The following is a 12868-nucleotide window of genomic DNA, read 5'->3' on the forward strand; positions in this document are numbered from 1 at the left end:
ACTCTAAATTATTGAGTTCCATCTGACATCATAATAGTGTAACCAGTCAAAATTGTTTATTATTCTAAGTATACCTATCTACTGCTTTCTAAAAATAAATGGTTAAAAAGAAGCAGAGGCTAATTATATAATAATGAATATATATTAACCATATTTTGGCAACCAGCCTTCATTCTATTTTGTGAATCACATGCACGTTGTTACTGTCTCTTGTTAAGTAGAGGATTACTGAAATGTAATCCAAAAGCCCAAACATATTCACGTACTCCAAATGCAGCTTTTGATTTTTGTGGTCTTGTTTTTAGGTTGACATTTTTTTTTTTTTTTTTTTTTTTTTTTTGCTGTACGCGGGCCTCTCACTGCTGCGGCCTCTCCCGCTGCGGAGCACAGGCTCCGGACACACAGGCTCCGCGGCCATGGCTCGCGGGCCCAGCCGCTCCGCGGCATGTGGGATCCTCCGGGACCGGGGCACGAACCCGTGTCCCCTGCATCGGCAGGCGGACCCCCAACCACTGCGCCACCAGGGAAGCCCTAGGTTGACATTTTAACTGAATCTGTCACTATTGATGGGGATGGGGAGTTCTCGTGTTTTGGAAAGAAAATTAATTGTAGTAACCATTAAATATACAAAAAGTTATTTCAATAGCTCTAAGGTAATTGAAGTCTTTGAGAAATACAAATAAAGATTTAAAGGGCAGAGTAAAGAAACAGACTAAAGTGAGCACAACATTTTTCCCCCACAGTCAAGGATTTACATAACCCTACAGGAGCTGCTTCTAGAAAAAGTAATAGCTCTCAATTCATCAGTTGAGGTATTATGTCATTTATGGTAAGTCATTAACATTGTAATTCCTTCTGATAGGTCCCAGTGGTATTATTGAAGTATCTGTTTTCTTTCTCCATCCCCTCTTCCTTTTCCCAGGAAGACCAGTTTTGTAAATCACTACTTTCCTAACAACCGTGGGCACAGACAGCTCAGCACTTCCTCTCTTTATTCTCCTTAAGAGCTGGGCTTTCCTTCCTCTCTAGAGGTCTTACACATACAAAGTTACTGTAACCAGTTGTTTGAGTTTACTCCTTTCTAACAGATAGAGAGCTCCACTAAAAACTATTAGAAATAATAAAGTTCAGCAAGGTTGCAGGACACAAGATCAATATACAACACTTAACTGTGTTGCTATACACTAGCAATGAATAATCTAAGATGAAATTTAAAAAACAATTCCATTTACAATAGCATCAAAAGGAATAAAATACTTAGGAATAAATTTAATGAAGGAAGAGACTTGTATACTGAAAGCTACAAAACACTGTTGAAAGAATTTAAAGACCTAAATAGCACTGGGTGTTCACTCTGGCCCCTCTTGCTCCAGTGCTGATCCCCTCTGAGGCGAAGGTGTCGTTGTTGGGAGGCGGGGAGATCTCATGCTTAGAAGGAACAGAATCAGCTCGAACCTGGCCCTCAGGGCTTCTGCTCCCACACTTTGGGACCTAATCCTGCCCCTGAGAGGGTGGTGACACCCACTGAACACAGGAGAAGCCCAGCTTACACGTGGCTCTGGTTCTAGCCCCTCCATCTCCAGCCCCTCAAAAAAGGCGATAGCTACCAGCACACCCTAGCGGAAGACTTGACCAGTGCTCACTTCAGATCCAGCTCTCCCACCAAAGCCACTGGGCACACATAGACTGAATAGGGATGTTTCCAAACAAGGACATCCCTTCAAAACTGGGATAGGTTAGTGTTTCACCTAATTTCACAGAGACAGAGAAAGTTAAGCAAAATGAGAAGACAGAGGAATTTGTTCCAAACAAAAGAACAAGGAAACAAACCGGAAAAAACAACTAATGAAACGGAGATTAGGCTCCTTGAAGGGAGGACTGCCAAAACTCTTGTGGACATATTTTATTTTATTTTATTTTATTATTATTATTATTATTATTATTTTTTTTTTTTGCGGTACGCGGGCTTCTCACTGCTGTGGCCTCTCCCGTTGCAGAGCACAGGCTCCGGATGCGCAGGCTCAGCGGCCATGGCGCACGGACCCAACCGCTCCGCGGCATGTGGGATCTTCCCAGACCGGAGAACGAACCCGTGTCCCCTGCATCAGCAGGCGGACTCTCAACCACTGCGCCACCAGGGAAGCCCCTTGTGGACATATTTTAAAGCAACCACACCCAGGCTCCACTCCAGATCATTAGAATTCAGAGATCAAGCACAAGGGGAATAAAATAAGATATCAAGGAGATTTGGCTAAGTTATTATTTATAAAACACATAAGATTACTCTGAATGGTGGAAAAAAGAAATCAAACAGGCTAGGGACCTTGGGACTCAAGGAATATCAAGGTGGTGAATACCCTAGGTTTTTTTTTTTTTTTTTTTTGCGGTACGCGGGCCTCTCACTGTTGTGGCCTCTCCTGTTGCAGAGCACAGGCTCTGGATGCGCAGGCTCAGCGGCCATGGCTCACGGGCCCAGCTGCTCCGCGGCATGTGGGATCCTCCTGGACCGGGACACGAACCCGTGTCACCTGCATCGGCAGGCGGACTCTCAACCACTGCACCACCAGGGAAGCCCTACCCTAGGTTTTATTTTTGCTTCACATACTGCAGAAGTGATGCTAAAGAATTCAGAAACACCAGTGGACACAGACAGATGTGTGTCTTGAAGTCTCAAGAAAAGCCTTTCCTAGACACAGCACCAAGAAAGGGGAAGCCTTGCAAGATAGAGAACTTTCAGAAAACAAATTCTCTATCCCAGCCAAATATCACAGAAAAAGACTTTGGCTACACCTAACAAGCAAAGGCTGAGTGAGGAACCTCAACTTATTATAATGAGGTACCCCAACAACCCTGCCAGGGTAGTGTCAGAGAAGGCCAAGTAGAGAGCCTGGTCTTTTATCTCCATTCCCCCCCTGCACCCCCCCACAGTGCAGTGGATACTACACTGGACTGGAGAGTCAGGACTTTCACCATCGCCCAGCAATAATGAGATCTCCTCTACCACAGTGTCATTATAGACCATGTGGGGAGCCAGAACACTTACATCCAGTAGTAATGAGGAACTGTTCCCTCCCATCCAGTGTCAAAACAGGCCAAGTGGGGAATCTGGACTTCTACCTCCACCTAGTCGTAATAAGGTAGCAACCCTTCTCAGCTGGAGTGGTATCAGAGAAAGTGAGTTAGAACCAAAGTTTTAAATAAGATATAGAATCATAAAACATAATATAAAAAATTCCAGTTTTCATTTGAAAACCACTTATTTTAGCAAGAATGAGGTAAGTCTCAAACTGATTGAAAAATGACAACCAACATATACCAAAAGTTAGATGTCAGAGATGTTAGAATAATCTGACAAAGATTTTAAAGCAGCAATAAAAAACATGTTGCAACAAGCAATTACAAACACACTTGAAACAAATAGCCTCAAGAAAGAAATTGAAAGTTTCAACAATGAAATAGAAGATATTAAAAAAAGAAAGACATAATGGATGGACTCAAAAGGAGAATGTAGGGAAGAGAGGAAAGAATAAGTGAATCTGAAGATAGAGTAATAGAAGTTACCCAGTCTGAACAACAGAAAACAGACTGGAAAAAAAAACCCAGAATGCTAGGAGCTTGTGAGACCATCACAGAACACCTAACGTTCATGTCGTTAGACTTTTGGAGAAGAGGAGAAAAAGAGTAAGATTGAAAAAGTATTAAATAATGGCTGAAAAGTACTCAGATTTAGCAAGAGACATAACCTATGGATTTAAGATTCTGAGTGAATCCCAAACAGGATAAATCTAAAGTAATCTATGCCAATACCCATCATAGTTAAACTAAAGACAAAGAAAAAACCTTGGAAGCATCCAGAGAAAACTGACACCTTTCCTATAGGGGGAAAATAATCCAAATGACAGCAAATTTCTCATCAGGAACATGGAGCCCAGGAGGAAGTAACACAGTATTTTTCAAGTGCCGACAAAAAAGGAACTGTCAATCCAGAATCCTATACCTAGTGAAAATATCCTTCAGAAGTGTAGGGGAAATGAAGACATTATCAGAAGAAAGAAAACTAAGAGTATTTTTAACCAGCAGACTTATCCTAAAAGAATAACTGAACGAAATTCTCTAAACAGGAAGGAAACAATAAAAGATAGAACCTTGGAATATCAGGAAGAAAGAAAGAACATGGTGAGCAAAAATATGGGTAAATACAGCAGGCCTTGCTTTTCCTCTTGAGTTTTTTTTAAATTATGTTTGACAGTTGAAGCAAAAAATTACAACACTGTCTGATGCTATAATTTTTCTTCTACATACATATATAAATGTATAGAGGAAATATTTAAGACAATTATACTATAAATGGGGAAGGGCAAAGAGGTATGGTATCTATACTCAAACTGGTAAAATGATGACACCAGTAAACTGTGATAAGTGATGGATATATAAAATAATACTTAGATCCAACTGATTAAGAACCTATACAGGGCTTCCCTGGTGGCACAGTGGTTGAGAGTCCGCCTGCCGATGCAGGTGACACGGGTTCGTGTCCCGGTCCAGGAGGATCCCACGTGCCGCAGAGCGGCTAGGCCCGTGAGCCATGGCTGCTGAGCCTGCGCATCCAGAGCCTGTGCTCCACAATGGGAGAGGCCACAACAGTGAGAGGCCCGCGTACTGCAAGAAAAAAAAAAAAAGAATCTATACAAAGAGGTACACTTAAAAAACACTATAGATAAATCAGAATGGAATTCTCAAAATGCTCAAATAACCTATAGGAAGGCAGGAAAAAGGAGGCAGCTTGGGGGAGAGGTGGTGCTGGGGAACAGAACAAACAAACCAAAATTTAAAATGGCAGACAGGGGCTTCCCTGGTGGCGCAGTGGTTGAGGGTCCGCCTGCCGATGCAGGGGACACGGGTTCGTTCCCCGGTCTAGGATGATCCCGCATGCCGCGGATCGTCTGGGCCCGTGAGCCATGGCCGCTGGGCCTGCGTGTCCGGAGCCTGTGCTCCGCAGCGGGAGAGGCCACAACAGTGAGAGGCCCGCGTACCGCAAAAAAAAAAGGCAGACTTAAACCTAAACATATAAATAATTCTATTAAATGTAATTGGTCTGAGTATACTAATTAAAAGGCAGAGATTGGCAGAAGTGATTAAAAAGCACATCCCAACTCTATGTTGTCTATAAGCAACTAACTTCAAATATAATGATGTATCAAGTAAAAACTAAAAGGGCAGAAAAAAATAATATGCAAACATTAAACAAAATAAAACAGTAAAGGGTATCAGGTAAAACTGACTTCAGAGCAAAGAAAATTACTATAGATGTACAAGATGTTACCTTTAGGCAAACCTGAGCAATTGGTACATGGGATCTCTCTGTATTATTTCTATAACTGCACATGAATCTATAGTCATTTGGATATAAGTTCAATTTTTAAAAATTTCATTAGGCTCATTTTTCATCTTACTGCAGGCAACAGTTTTGCCAGTTGTTTGCTATCACATAACATAGGTCACCATTTTTCAAGGCTTCAATATAATTTCCTAATTGACTTAGTATCCCGGATTCCCCACACTGCCACCAGGCTCAGATATCAATCTAGGCCTTTTTTTTTGCAAGGGAAAGGGAATGTCATTATTCCTGATATGTGAAGAAAGACTTCTTACTTACCAGAGAATGAAAACAAAAGAAAACAAAGAGAATCAAATCCTAGTTTTAGTCCCTGAGGCCCTGGGCTGCCTTTGTTTCTGGGAGTTACCTCACTAGCCTTTTTTTTTTTTTTTAAGAACAACTTTTTCATATTTTATTAAAGTGCATGAATTTTATATGTACTGCTTAGTGAATTTTTAAATTTATAACTTATTTTTAGAGAAGTTTTACGTTTACAAAAAAACTGAGGGGAAGATAGTGCAGAGAGTTCCTCTATTCCTCCTCCCCCCAACCCTAGTTTCCCTATTATTAACATCTTCCATTACTGTGGTACATTTGTTACAATTGATGAGCCAATAATGTTGATTACTTACATCTATAGTTTATATTAGGGTTCAATTTTTGTCTTTTACATTTTATGGATTTTTGTCAAATACATAATGCCATGTATCCACCATTAAGGTACCAAACTGAATAGTTTCACTACTCTAAATATCTCCTGTGCTCCAGCTATTTTATCCCTCCTTTCCTCCCTCCCCTAGAATCCTTGGAAATCTCCGATCTTTTTATTGTCTCCACAGTTTTGCCCTTTCAAGAATGTCATGTAGTTGAAATCATATAGCATGTAGGCTTTTCAGATTGACTTCTTTCACTTAGCAATAAGCATTTAAGCTTCCTCCATGTCTTTTTGTGGCATAATAGCTCATTTCTTTTTATTGCTGAATAATCCATTGTGTTGTTATAACACAGTTTCTTCTTCTTTTTTTTTTTTTTTGCGGTATGCGGGCCTCTCACTGTCGTGGCCTCTCCCGTTGCGGAGCACAGGCTCCGGATGCGCAGGCCCAGCGGCCATGGCTCACGGGCCCAGCCGCTCCGCGGCATATGGGATCCTCCCAGATCGGGGCACGAACCCGTATCCCCTGCATCGGCAGGCGGACTGTCAACCACTGCGCCACCAGGGAGGCCCTACCACAGTTTCTTTATCCATTCACCTACTGAAGGACATCTTGGTTGCTTCCAAGTTTTGGCAATTATGAATAAAGCTACTATAAATACTTGTGTGGAGGTTTTTTTATGGACATAAGTTTTCAAGTCATTTGGGTAAATACCAAGGAGTGTAGGGTTGATGGATCATCTGTTAAGAGTATGTTTAGTTTTTCAAGAAACTGCCAACTGTCTTCCAAAGTGGCTGTACCATTTTTGCATTCCCACTAGCAGTGAGTGAGAATTCCTTTTGCTCTACATTCTTACCAGCATTTGCTATTGTCAGTGTTTTGGCTTTCAGCCATTCTAATAGATGTGTAGTGGTATCTCATTGTTTCATTTTATAATTCTCTGATGACATATGATGTTGAGTGTCTCTCCATATGCTTACTTGCTATCTGTATATCTTTTTTGGTGAGGTGTCTGCTTAGATATTTGGCCCATTTTTATTTATTTAGTTTATTTTTTTTGGCTTTGTTGGGTCTTAGTTATGGCATGCAGATCTTTCGTTGTGGCGCGCAGGCTTCTCTCTAGTTGAGGGGCACGAGCTCAGTAGTTGTGGCACATGGGCTTAGTTGCCCCACGGCATGTGGGATCTTAGGTCCCCCACTAAGAATTGAACCCACATCCCCTGCGTTGTAAGGTGGATTCTTTACCACTGGACCACCAGGGAAGTCCCTGGCCCATTTAAAAAAAATTTTTTTTTCTTATTGCTGAGTTTTAAGAGTTCTATATACATTTTGGATACAAGTCCTTTACCAAATATGTATTTTGCAAAGATTTTTCTCCCAGCCTACGGATTGTCTTTCATTCTCTTAACAGTGTCTTTCACAAAGCAGAAGTTTTAAATTTTAATGAAGTCCAACTTATCAATTTTTTTCTTTCATGGATTGTGCTTTGGGTATTGTATCTAAAAAGTCATTGCCAAACCCAAGGTCACCTAGCCTTTCTCGTATGCTATCTTATAGGAATTTTATTGTTTTGCATTTTACATTTATGACTATGATACATTTTGAGTTAATTTTTGTGTACGGTGTAAGATCTGTGTGTAAATTTATTTTTTTGCATATGATGTACAGTTGTTCCAGCACCATTTGTTGAAAAGACTATCTTTGCTCCATTGTATTGCCTTTGATCCTTTGTCAAAGATTATTTGACTATATTTGTGTGGTTCTATTTCTGGGCTCTTTATTCTGTTCCACTGAGCTTGTCAATAGCCCTTTAATAATTTCCCTTATTTGCTCATGCTGATTTGAGTTGAATTTTTATCAGTTGCTGCTGAAATATCACTGATTAATTCAAGCACTTGGTACATGCCAAGCACTGTGCTAATCTCTTTACATAAATTTAACCACAGCAGTCTTTTGAAATAAACGAAGAAACTTGGGATTTGCGAGTTTAAGTAACATGTTGAAAATCATACCACTTATAAGTGATCCAGGTCTGTCTGCCTGTCTCTACTGTATTACCTGTCAAAGATGACCTTGTTACTCCTTACTGGGACTATTACAGTTGCTCTAATAGTCTCTCTTCTGCTGTTTACTGCCTTTAATTATAGTATAGTTGCTTTCTAAATTAAATACTGAGTACTTAGCCAGCATTTAAATCCTAAACTACTCCTCCAGCTTTTTTTCCTGTACTCTCTTACTTGCTCAGTGGGACTACTCTATGGTTTTGTATTACACCCTCGCTTTACTGTATCAGTATATCACCTAACCTATTCCTATACTTGCTGTATCTCCAAGTATTAAAATTCCTTCTGTCAAAGTTCATCTCAAATGCCTCTTCTCCCTTGACCCTTCCCCATTTTGTACCCCAACTTCACCCTAAAACTGGAATTGAGAGCTTTCTCCTTAAAATAACCAAAGCATTTCATTTAAACCTCACTTGTGACACATCTTATGTCTTGTGTTTTAGTTATGTGAATTTAACTACTAGACTGTCACCTCCTCAACAGCTTGTATACTATGTAGAACCTGGCATTCATTAAAAACAATTTACTGACTGTATAATATCTACCAAAAACTGCACTAAATGCTGGAGTGGCAAAGATCAAAGACATAGCCACTGCCTTAAAAAAAGGTTATAGAATAGTAGAAGCCAGACCAGAATGCAGTTACTTTTCTGTAATTTAAGTCTTAATACGAAAGTAAACCTCTGATACTGTGGGACAGAATGTAGAGTTTGGAGTACTTAATACAGTTTGAGTTTGGGAAGGAGAGAATACTTATCAGAGGACAACAAATAAGAGTTAGGCTCCTGAATTAACAACATATGCCATAGCAGAATGACCTAAGAGATCAGAACACATTTGGAGTGCAAGTAGTTCAGATTAGCTATACCATAGTGTTAAAGAATGGCAAAGGATGAAGCCAAAGAAGCTGAGAAGGGCTATGTCTTAAAGAAATTTCTGAGTCTTGCAAAAGAGTTAGCATTCTTCTCCTGAAGGACATGAAAGTCATTATAAGGTTTCAAGCAAGGTGATGTCATGATCTCACTCATGCTTAGATGGATCATGCTGACAGTTATGTGGATAATAAATTGGAATTGGCTGAGACTAATGACCAGAAGGAAGACCGACTAGCAGAATGTTACAGTAGTCCAGGTTGTATAGTATTAGGATCTGAGTAGGCCAAGGAGAAAAGAGAACTTATTTGAGAGATGTTTAGGAGATAGAATTTCTAAGACTTGGTGATGGGGTACAGTAATTCTTTCAGATCTCAAGTTCTCTACACCTGGGGATTCATCTAGACAGTATCTTTGTCCTGCTAATTTAAAGAGATACTCCTTCCTAGTCTACTGGATAAATTACTAGGATCCATCTCCCTCCTCATCACCAACAGCCCCCTTGCCAAGAGAACCTCTACTGCCAAAGGAACTCTCCAAGGAGGTTTTGCCTTATTATCAGAGCCTCTGATGCTACTAGAAGATAAAAGAGCCCCCACTCACACTGCCAAACTTGGGAGAGATATACTCCTAAATGGAAAATTAGAACTTACTTTCTTAGAAATCATGTTAAAAGATAGGTACTTAGACATGTCATGTGTTAAATGTCCCTTTTATGGTCTATTCTAGGAACGTAAAACTGTTTATGGCACTTCAATGGCAAGGTCTAAACATCCTTCTCTTTAAAAAACTTGAAAATTCAGTTGAGGACTTCTTATATATACTGATGTACCAAGGAGTGGGGAACAGTCCACCTCAGCAAGAAGTAATATTTTATTGCTGACATTCTTTAAAATTGCTGTCACATAATGATAAAGATAATAAAAAATAGACCTATTTTTAGTCTGTTTTATTATTGTCTTTAAATTTTCTTGCAGCTAATGCATCCCATATTGCCTGCTCCTGGAGCTGATGTTTTCTCTTTCCCTTCTGCCCCACTTAGTACACTGCTGCTTATGTATGAATTAGAGGTTGGGAAATGAAAATCAGATACATTGTGAGACAGGGGAGAAGTCTGAAGGAAAGAAGCCTGGACATGAATCTATATTCTCCATTTTACCAACAAAATGATCTGGGCTAGTAACAAGTTCTCTGAGCCTCAGTTTTCCCATCGTTAAAATAGGGTTATATCATACTAAGTGAAGTCAGACACAGAAAGGTAAATATCACATGATAACACTTATATGTGGACTCTAAAATATGGCACAAATGAACCTGTCTACAAAACAGAAACAGACTCATAGACATAGAGAACAGACTTGAAGGGGGAGGGGGGGGGAAAGGAAGGACTGGGAGTTTGGGGTTGGTAGATGCAAACTATTTACATTTAGAATGGATAAACAACAAGGTCCTCAGGTATAGCACAGGGAACTATATTGAATATCCTGGGATAAACCATAATGGAAGGGAATATAAAAAAGAATGTCTGTATGTGTATAACTGAGTCACTTTGCTGCACAACAGAGATTGGCACAGCATTGTAAATCAACTATACTTCAATTAAAAAACTAGGATTAAAATATCGATTTTGTTGTGGATTAAATAATGTATTTAAAGTACCTGGCCCTTAGCATATATTCTCAACAAATACTAGTTCTCTCCTGTAGTAAACATTTTCATATTTTCTGGCTGCCCAGGACGTTTTGAATATATTTGCTATGTTTAGGGAATTTCTGATCTTAATGTAAGTGCTGTTTCCCCAAGGTAAGCTCTGAAAACGAAATTTCCAGACTCTCATAGCGAGGGCACAGACACGTGACCTAACCTTCAACCTTCAGCACACCTGCATAGACTTTGATCTGGAAGTTAGTAGCTTTGAGGAAGCAAAGATTCTGATTGGAAACCAATTTGCTGATAAAGGCATCTGACATCTGGGGGTGCAGTGCTTGCAACGTTAAATTCCTAGGGCAGAAGTGGCCTTGGTGGGAGTGGGAGTGGCAGCACTTGCTTTTAGTGTCTGTTGGGGCAGAAGTAAGACTCTGACTTCCTCATTGGGGCAGTTCTACGGGTAATTGTAAGCATTATTCCTGGAAGTTTAGTTCCATCCCTGTTCCTCCAGCCTCCCAACAGTTTTCTGAGATCTCCCACTTCCTTTTAAACTTCTTTCTGCTCATTCAGTCAGAATTAGCTTATGTTACTTGCAACTGTGAGCCATGACTGATACACATTTCATCATTGGTATTGTTAGCTTTGAGTAGCAGGCTAAGAAGAATGTCAAGGTAGAGGCAGTAATGTATATAGTTTATAATCACCTTAAACAAAAGTACATAATTCTATAAAGTGAATCTTAGAAAAGTTTAGTGAGCTATAACTGAGTGGAGATTGAAGAATATAGCTTTTGAGGAAATTATGTATAATATTAGAATACTTTTGTGAAAGTTTTTTCTCTATAGCTCTTGGAAATAATTAAGAGAACTTAGACTTTCATGTCCCCCCAAAGAAATTATTTCAGAACCAGTTTATAAAGAAAATTTAATCCCTGGATATTGATTCTGCAAAGCAGTCCCAAGTGAGTTTATCAATTCAAGTCAAAGCCAGAATCAAAATAAATCAGGCATTATATGGCATATTAAATTTCTGGAGCTCAACTCAGTTCCCTTAATCTCTTAGCAGCAGTAACAGAGTGGCAGCTCTCACTCATTGCAGTGGGGAAGTAACAAAGCAAGAGTAAAATTGCTGTTGCAAAATGAAGCCCATCAACACATTTCCATCTAATGCATTATAGTTCATGAATCTCCCAGGGGCCAGAAAAACACAGTGAAGTCTTTAAAAGTGAATCCAGATGTCAGCCATCACCATAGCAGTGCTTTAATTATCAAAAAACAAAGAAATAACTCCTTAGGTACATTCTAAGCAGGTGTTCCTTCACGGAAAATAGAATAGCTGAAGAAACAGCTGTGGCATTATATCTGCTTCAATCAAGAGGGAAGAAAGCTACAACCTAAATAACAGGGACTACTCAGAGGGAGCATAGATAAATCACGATTATTAGAATTTTGCAAGTATTAATCTATACAACATGATGACTAATTAATATTAATTACTCCATTTTACAGATGAGGAAACTGACTGAGTGCCTTATATGACAACCATTTTTAATTCAAAGTCTGTCAGTCTTCGACAAGTTTATCACAAAATGAATTTATTTTGCAAGACCTTTTAAGTATCATATAGCATGCGTTGATTTTATAGAAAACATATTTTACACAATCCACTGTCATTTTACGAAAATTATAAAATAAAGGTGAATGAGAAGGAAACCTTTAAACCATCTGTAATAACTGCTATTTCAAGCTGGGATTTAAAAACTGGGTCCATGGTTGGGGTTCAGAGGACCTGTGAACCTCTGAAACTAAGCAAAAAAAATGACGATGTGCATTTTTCTGGGGTGAGGGTACATATACCTTCATCAAGTTCTCAATTGTCTATCATTCAAAAATTATGAATTATCTCTATCCTTCTGGACTTTATGTATATGACTAGAGGAACAAAGACACTGCCTACAAGTCACAGGCTGAGAACAAAGGTGACCTTTATCTAAAATGTTATGTGGGCCAAAACAAGTAGTAATTTCTAAAATTTGGCTTGGCCTTTGTGCAGCAAATTATAGAATATTAGGAAAATATTTCTTTTTTTCCATTTTATTTATTTATTTATTGACGTATAAGTTGATTTACAATGTTGTGTTAACTTCTGGTGTACAGCAAAGTGATTCAGCTTTATTTATATATATATATATATATATGTATATTCTTTTTCAGATTCGTTTCCATTACAGTTTTTTTTTGTGTGTGTGTGGTATGA

General features: G+C 39.2%; 1 protein-coding gene across 3 annotated transcripts in view; it reads left to right on the plus strand.

Annotated features, from left to right (window-relative positions):
• The window catches only part of FTCDNL1 (formiminotransferase cyclodeaminase N-terminal like), an 84268-nt gene that overhangs the window by 1464 nt on the left and 69936 nt on the right, over positions 1 to 12868 (plus strand). The gene's annotated exons all lie outside the window — the stretch shown is intronic.

This window comes from Mesoplodon densirostris, chromosome 8 (genome assembly GCF_025265405.1).
Source record: "Mesoplodon densirostris isolate mMesDen1 chromosome 8, mMesDen1 primary haplotype, whole genome shotgun sequence".
NCBI classification, from domain to species: domain Eukaryota; kingdom Metazoa; phylum Chordata; class Mammalia; order Artiodactyla; family Ziphiidae; genus Mesoplodon; species Mesoplodon densirostris.